Source organism: Protobothrops mucrosquamatus, unplaced genomic scaffold (genome assembly GCF_001527695.2).
Source record: "Protobothrops mucrosquamatus isolate PMUCROS unplaced genomic scaffold, P.Mucros_1.0 scaffold2470, whole genome shotgun sequence".
In the NCBI taxonomy this organism is placed as follows: domain Eukaryota; kingdom Metazoa; phylum Chordata; class Lepidosauria; order Squamata; family Viperidae; genus Protobothrops; species Protobothrops mucrosquamatus.
The window spans coordinates 74,322-82,610 of NW_015388540.1; positions in this window are offsets into that span (position 1 = coordinate 74,322).

Consider the following 8,289-nt stretch of genomic DNA (forward strand, 5'->3'; position numbering starts at 1 on the left):
CCTGTCCCGGGCCCTCCAGAGATCATTTACCAACGTGACCAATGCCGTTTCCGTGCTGTGTCCCGGCCTGAAGCCCGACTGGTATGGGTCTAGATAGTCTGCTTCCTCCAGGTGCCGCGGGAACTGCCATGCAACCACACTCTCAACAACCTTCGCCGTAAAGCGAAGGTTGGAGACCGGGCGATAATTGGCCAACTCGGAAAACCCCAACGTTGCATTTTACAAGCTTGTATTCCAGACACTTAAACTGTTATTCAGTCCAGCTTTTTGGGGTGTGAAAAAGCCTGGAAAAGGAATTGAGATTAGCATGAATCAAGCTGCCACGGTGCACAAGGGGGCTTGTTTATATTTTATGGTATGACGGAATTGTAGCTGGATGGATGAACTGAACTCTACTGTGATTTGACTTCACGCTACGTTGTGTGTTTAGGATATGCATGGTAGTCCTCGACTTACGACCGTAGTTCAGCCCAAAATTTCAGCTGCCGAGGATGGAGACAGCTGTTAAGTGAGTTTTGTCCCATTTTACGACCTTTCTGGACACAGATATTAAGTGAATCCCTGCAGTTGTTAAAGTTCGTTTAACAGCCGTGTTACTAATTTAACAACTGCAGGAATTCCCCTTAATGATGGTGGCCAGAAAAGTCGTAAAATGGGGCAAAACTCACTTAACAAATTTCTCGCTTAGTGACCTAAATTCTGGGCTCAGGACCACCTGGGGTTTTGATGCTGTCTGATCCTCCTTGTTTTAGAACGGAAGTCCTCTGATAGGGTGACAAGCCAATTGCTTGAGGGCTTCATGAGAAATCGATCTTATTTTATTTATTTTATTTTATTTTATTATTTTATTTATTTCTTTTTATTATTTTATTTTATTATTGTACTGTACTGTGCCGTACTGTATGTATGCACATTTTCAAAGAATTCATCCTGTGTTGCAAGAATAAATTAAGGCATTTCTCTCCACTCCATATTGTCGGGAATTTGAATATTAGCAAACTGACTGAAACTTTGCAAATAAAGAAGGGGAAAATGAAAGCCAGCTAGTTGCCTTTGGGCCAATCACCAGGAGACGGTGAGTTCCAGTCCTGCCTTAGGCACGCAAGCAAACTAGGTGTCTTTGGACCAATCCTTCTCTTCGGCCAACCCACCTTGCAGGATTGTTGTTGTGGGGAAAATAAGAGGAGGATGGAGTATTAAATACGTTCACCGCCATGAGCTATTTCTAAAAACAATAAAGGCAGGATGCAAATCAATACATAAAATTTAAAAATGAAAGTAAAACTTTTATTTTATTCTCTTTTGAAAGGGGGATGGCTGTTTTCCGCCTTCCTTTCCCAACCATGGAGCAATACTGCCATCTCGTGGCCAAGGAAAAGTGGTGCAGGGCACTTCTCTTTCGTTTCCTTTTTCTTAGCTTTTCTATGAACCGGAAAGGCCAGAGGTTGGATTCACACGAGCCTCCCTGCCTAGTGACTGATTCACACGTGTTTGGGGGGTTTCCACGGTGCATTGAACTGGCTATTAACCCATGCGGAAGGCTACGGTCCAGCAAAGGAATTTTATTATTCTTTTGTTAACAGATATTATGTTATTTCTTCTCACCAGGGCGCCTGTTTTACCTGGCTCTGAGTTCGAATCCTGCTCTCGTCCTTGGCAGGATCAGCTCATGAAATAAACGTTTATGTGTTAGCCTTATGAATAATAAAATGACTTTTTTTTTTAAACGTACACCCGCCACACCCCCAAAACCTTGACTAAGGGGTGGGCTAGTGAACTTGCAGACAGAAATTCAACTAGGGAAGGAATTCCCTGTTGAATGCAAGCCGAAGGAGAGATGCGCATGCTTGTTTTGATTCGCAAAGGAATCTCCCGCTGAATTGAACGCAATCGCACGAAGGCATTTGTGGATTGCAACCACAATAGACCATTTTGCACAAGTGTGTGATATTCTTTTTAATGCCTAGCTTGGGCCTAACGAGTTAAAACTTTTATTTATTTTATTCTCTTTTGAAAGGCTTCGCGTGTTTTCGGCCTTCCTTTCCCAACCATGGAGCAATGCTGCCATCTCGTGGCCAAAGAGAAGTGGTGCAGGGCACTTCTTTTTCGTCCCTTTTTATTAGCTTTTTCATGAACTCGAAAGGGCAGAAGTCGGATTCACACGAGCCTCCCTGCCTAGTGACTGATTCACACGTGTTTGGGGGGGGGCTTGCACGGTGCACTGAACTGGCTACTATCCCGTGTGGAAAGTCTAGGCTCCAGGAAAGGAATTTTGTTATTTTTTTATTAATATTTTGTTATTTCTTCTCACCAGGGCCCCTGCTTTATCTGGCTCTCAGTTCGAATCCTGCTCACGTCTTTGGCAAGTTCAGCTGATTATAAAAAAACCGTTTTATGTGTTAATGTTATGAATAATAAAATTCACGTTATGAATAATAAAATGACTTTTTAAAGTATGCCCTGGGACAGCACCCCCCACCCCAAAGCTTGACCAGGGAGTGGGCTAGTGAACTTGCAGGCAGAAATTCAACTAGGGAAGGAATTCCCTGTTGAATGAAAGCCGAAGGGGAGGGTCTAAGAGAGTGGGCGGAGCCAGAACGACCGCGGATGGAGCTCCTCTACTTTTTTTAAAAGATAATTTTTTTATATGTGTTACACCCGCCCATTTCGGGGGTCTGGCTCCTCCCCTTTGTCCTCTCGTATCTGCGCATGCTTGTTTTGATTCTAATGCCGTTTACCTCCCTTTTATTGCAACCAATAAAAGATCATTTTTCACAACTGTGTAATATTCTTTTAATCAGTTAAAACTTTTTAATTTATTCTCCTTTTAAGGGGGAACGCGTTTTCTGCCTTCCTTTCCCAACCATAGAGCAATGCTGCCATCTTTAATTTTAATTTATTCTCCTTTTAAGGGGGAACGCGTTTTCTGCCTTCCTTTCCCAACCATAGAGCAATGGTGCACTGCCTTTAATTTTTCGTGGTTTTTTTTCCTTAGCTTTTTTCATGAACTTAAAACCCCCAGAAGTCGGATTCACACGAGCCTCCTCGCTTTGTGACTGATTCATACGTGTTTCGGTTTTGCATGGTGCATCGAACTGGCTACTAACCCATGCGGAAGGCTAGGGTCCAGCAGAGGCATTTTATTATTCTTTTATTAATAGATAATTTTGTTATTTCTTCTCACCAGGGCCCCTGCTTTACGTGGCTCTGAGTTCGAATCCTGCTCACATCCTTGGCAGGATCACCTGATAAAATAAACAGTTTATGTGTTAAGCTTATGAATAATAAAATTACTTTTTAAAATATGCCGTGGGACAGCAACCCCCCCCCCCAAAGCTTGACCAGGGAGTGGGCTAATGCACTTGCAGGCAGAAATTCAACTAGGGAAGGAATTCCCTGTTGAATGAAAGCCGAAGGGGAGGGACTAAACGAGTGGGCGGAGCCAGAACGACCGCGGATGGAGCTCCTCGACTTTTTTTAAAAGATAATTTTTTTATATGTGTTACACCCGCCCATTTCGGGGGTCTGGCTCCTCCCCTTGGTCCTCTCCTATCTGCGCATGCCTGTTTTGATTCGCAAAGGAATCTCCCGCTGAATTGAACGCAATCGCATGAAAGCATTTGTGGGTTGCAACCACAATACATCATTTTGCACAAGTGTGTGATATTCTTTCAAATGCCCAGCCTGGGCCTAACGAGTTAAAACTTTTTATTTATTTTATTCTCTTTTGAAAGGCTTCGCGTGTTTTCCGCCTTCCTTTCCCAACCATGGAGCAATGCTGCCATCTCGTGGCCAAAGAAAAGTAGTGCAGGACACTTCTTTTTCGTTCCTTTTAGCTTTTTCATGAGCCCGAAAGGCCAAAAGTCTTATTCACACGAGCCTCTCTTCCTTGTTGCGTGATTCACACGTGTTTGGGGGGGCTTGCACAGTGCACTGAACTGGCTACTATCCCGTGTGAAAGGCTACGGTCCAGCAAAGGAATTTTAATATTCTTATTCATCCAAATTTTAGCATACCGTTCCCCAAGGGGGTCTCTTTTTAATGTGGCTCTGAGTTCGAATTCTGCTCACGTCCTTGGGAAGATCAGATCATTAAACGCTTTATGTGTGTTAACTTTGTGAATAATAAAATGAGTTTTTAAAGTATGCCATGGGACAGCCCCCCAAAAAACTTTGACTAGGAGTGGGCTAGTGAACTTGCAGGCAGAAATTCAACTGGGGAAGGAATTCCCTGTTGAATGGAAGCCGAAGGGGAAGGACTAAGCGAGTGGGCGGAGTCAGAATGACCACGGATGGAGCTCCTCGATTTTTTTAAAAAAATATTTTTTGTGTGTGTTACACCCGCCCATTTCGGGGCTGGCTCCGCCCCTTCGTCCTTTCCTATCTGCGCATGCCTATTTTGATTCTCAGGAAGTCCATCTGCCCCCTGAATTCAATGCAATCGCATCAGGACATTTGTGTGTTGCAACAAATAAAAGATTATTTTGCACAAGTGTGTAATATACTTTTAATCAGTTTAACCTTTTATTTAATTCAGGGGACTTCCAACTTGGCCCTTTTATGACTTGTGGACTTCAACTCCCAGAATTCCTCAGCCAAGGAATTCTGGAAGTTGAAGTCCACAAGTGATAAAAGGGCCAAGTTGGAAGACCCCTGAATTAATTTTTTTTACTTTAAACGGGTGTTTTCCGCCTTCCTTTCCCAACCATGGAGCAATGCTGCCATCTCGTGGCGAAAGAAAAGTGGTGCACGGCACTTCTTTTTCGTCCCTTTTTATTAGCTTTTTCATGAACCCTAAAAGCCAGAGGTCGGATTCACACGGGCCTCCTCTCTTTGTAACTGATTCACACGTGTTTGGGGGTTTACATGGTGCATTGAATTGGCTACTATCCCGTGTGGAAGGCTATGCTCCAGCAAAGGAATCCGATCACTCTTTTATTAATCAACATTTTATTATATCATCTTCCAAGGGGGCTCCTGCTTTATGTGGTTCTGAGTTCAAATCCTGATCACGTCCTTGGCAAAATCATCTCATTAATAAACGTTTTATGTATTAATCTTATAAATAATAAAATGTAACTCCCCAAAACCTTGACTATGGAGTGGACTAGTAAACTTTCAGGAAGAAGTTCAACTAGTGTAGGAACATTTGCAAAATAAGTCCCGGAGTGGCTTATTTTAATTCTTTCATTTCTTTACTTTGCTGAAAGCTCAAAGCAGCCACAAAAGGGCTGTTGGGAATATAAAAGTTAGTCCCAGGAGCTAAAGTTTCATTTCTAATAGGGCACTGAGGATAGCAAAACAGGGAATGCTGCCCCCCTGTGGCCAGGGAACTCCATGACAGTTTTTCCAAGGTACGGCAGAAAAGGATACTGGATAGTTTAGATTAGATAAAATTAATGTGATGGATGGATGGATGGATAGACAGAAAGATGGATAGTTAGGAGAGATGGATAGAGATAGATAGATGGTAGATAGGAGAGATAATAGATAAAAACAGATAGATAGGTAGATAGATAGATAGATAGATAGATAGATAGATAGATAGATAGATAGATAGATAGATAGATAGATAGATAGATAGATAGATAGATAGATAGATAGGAGATAGACGAATAGATGGATAGATGATAGATAGATAGACGATAGATAGATAGATGGATAGACAGATAGATGGATTGATGGATAGACGTATAGGAGATAGATAGATAGATAGATAGATAGATAGATAGATAGATAGATAGATAGATAGATAGATAGATAGATAGATGGATAGATAGATGGATAGACGGATAGATAGAGGGATAGACGGATTGATGGATAGATGGATAGGAGATAGATAGATAGATGATAGATGAATAGACAGACGTATAGGAGATAGATAGATAGATAGATAAGATAGGTAGGTAGGTAGGTAGGTAGAGATAGATAGGTAGGTAGGTGGGTGGGTGGGTGGGTAGGTAGATAGATAGATAGATAGATAGATAGATAGATAGATAGATAGATAGATAGATAGATAGATAGAGATTGAAACATTTCATGAAAATGAAAAGTGCAAAAAGAATTTCATTGGAGGCTTATTTTGATAGAACAGGACATTTCTGAATACACCACCAAACCTCAAATCCTGGGAAAAGAAGATCCTCAGTGACTTCGGCAAAGAGCAGGAGCGCACGGTGCCCAACAGGTCCAAGCTGCTGACTCAGGATCAGAAATATAGTCAACAAAGCCTTGGAAGTAGTTTCAAATACTTTAGTGTTTTTTTAACACAATAAGCGTCACATCTTCCAAGCATAACCCAGCTGCAGCAGTTTGTACAATTCAAATCATAATACAGTTCTAAAGATACCATACATAAAAGCATCATCCAATATTTTAAGGATGATAAAAAGTCACACAATCACAAAAATTGCAAAAAGCAACCATACAATACCACGATGGGTTAAGTGGTTCGCTAATTTAAAATGACATTTTTGATAAAAAAAAGAGGTGAGGTGTAAAAGTAACCACAGTTGACATCGAAAGAAAACACAACGTCAGTGTTCAAATACATGAATATCACAACAGGTATCTCTTGGTGAAGAGAAGGTAATAAGAAAGGATACATAAAAACAGGCAGAAGACAAAATATATTGTCTACCATAAGCATCACAACTAATTAACAACAGTAAATCAGGAGTAAAACTCAGTTGTATTACAAAAAATACATGTCAAACAGAATGTTACCCAGTGTGAATCCCATTTAGAGATATCTCAGGAACAGAAAGACAAATGTGTGTGACAAAAGAAATAAAAATTCTTGAGATGATCACCACATACTGTGTGTCATGATTAACATTTATCAGTCAAAATATAACTTACACATTTTAAACAACAGCAGAGGATAAAATTATTCCAAATAGAAATCTTTTATCAATCACTGGCCACACCAGACATTAAAAAGAGGTGTTGAGGTTTTCTTTCTGGTTCTAAGAACCATTGTCGTGGCTCAATTTACGCCAGGCAGAAAACTATAAAATCTATTATCAATCACCGGCACCCCCAGCATTAAAAAGGGCCATTGAGATGTTTTCTGGTTCTAAGAACCAACATCGTGCCTAAGTTAAGCCAGGCAAGAAATCTACTCAGGGTTTCAATCACCACATCTAGAATTTAAAAGGGTCACACAGATTTATTTTCCAGTTCGAGGACATAATGTCTCACCCTAGTAAAAAAAAAACCTAGTTATTAATTTATTGAGATGGCAATACCTCGTATTAAAGTGTGTCACCAGGTTTACTTTTGGTTCCAGGAGATCTGGCTGCAGCTGACATTGTTTCTCAGGGTATGAAGTTGGGAGGGAAGCGATCCAAATGGATTCCCTTCCAGTTTGAGACTCAGCTGGGGCACCGGAGGAGGCTTGTAGTTGAGCGTTGTTGACTCCTCCCGTGTGATTCGCCCCGGCTGCTCACTCAGGGGCTGAAAGGGTCCCCCTCCCAGTGTGAGTCTCACAGAGTGTGTGTGCTCAGAGACCGAAGGAGCCTGGGGGCCGACTTGCTGCCTACTCATTCAGTGTGAGTTTCACAGAGTAGTAACTCACGGATTGAAAGACGCCCCCCCCCCGTCAGGAGTGCCTCGGCATCACCTCTGTGAGTCAAGATGGCCTCAGCAGCAATGCAGCCTTTCGCCCAAGAAATGCACCCCATCAACCCACCCGTGCTCACGCCACAGGGGTTCCCCTCCAGTATGAGGGTCAGGTGGGGATCCTCAGGGACCGGGAGAGGCTTCCAGCGGGGGGGGGGCTGCAGTCTCCTCCGGTGTGATTCGCCCTGGCTGCTCCCTCAGGGACTGAAAGGGTCACCCGGGACGACCCCGGAGGGTCTTCCAGTGTGAGCCTCACAGAGTGTCTGCTCAGGGACCGAAGGAGCCTTGGGGGCGACTGGCCACCTTCTCCTTCAGGGTGAGGGTCACAGAGTGGTAACTCAGGGACTGAAAGGCCCCCATCAGGAAGGGAATGGGAGGTTTGAGCCTGGACCCTTGGCCACGCCTCCTTTGCCCCCTGCCACTCGCCTCAGCCCCCTTACGGCCAGCTTTCTCCTCCGCTGCCCTCCCCCAAACCATTCTCCACGGCCAATGGGCCCTTGGCCCTCTGCCCCTCGCCCTTCAGTCCGGCCACTCACCCAGACACCTTTTCTCCTGGGTCTTTGGCTGCAGGGGGACAAGAGCCCCCAGCCAATCGGGGGACAGGCAGGAGCCATGGGGCTGCGGGGGGGGGAGTGTGTGATGGGCAATCCCAGGGGCTGGGGGGGGG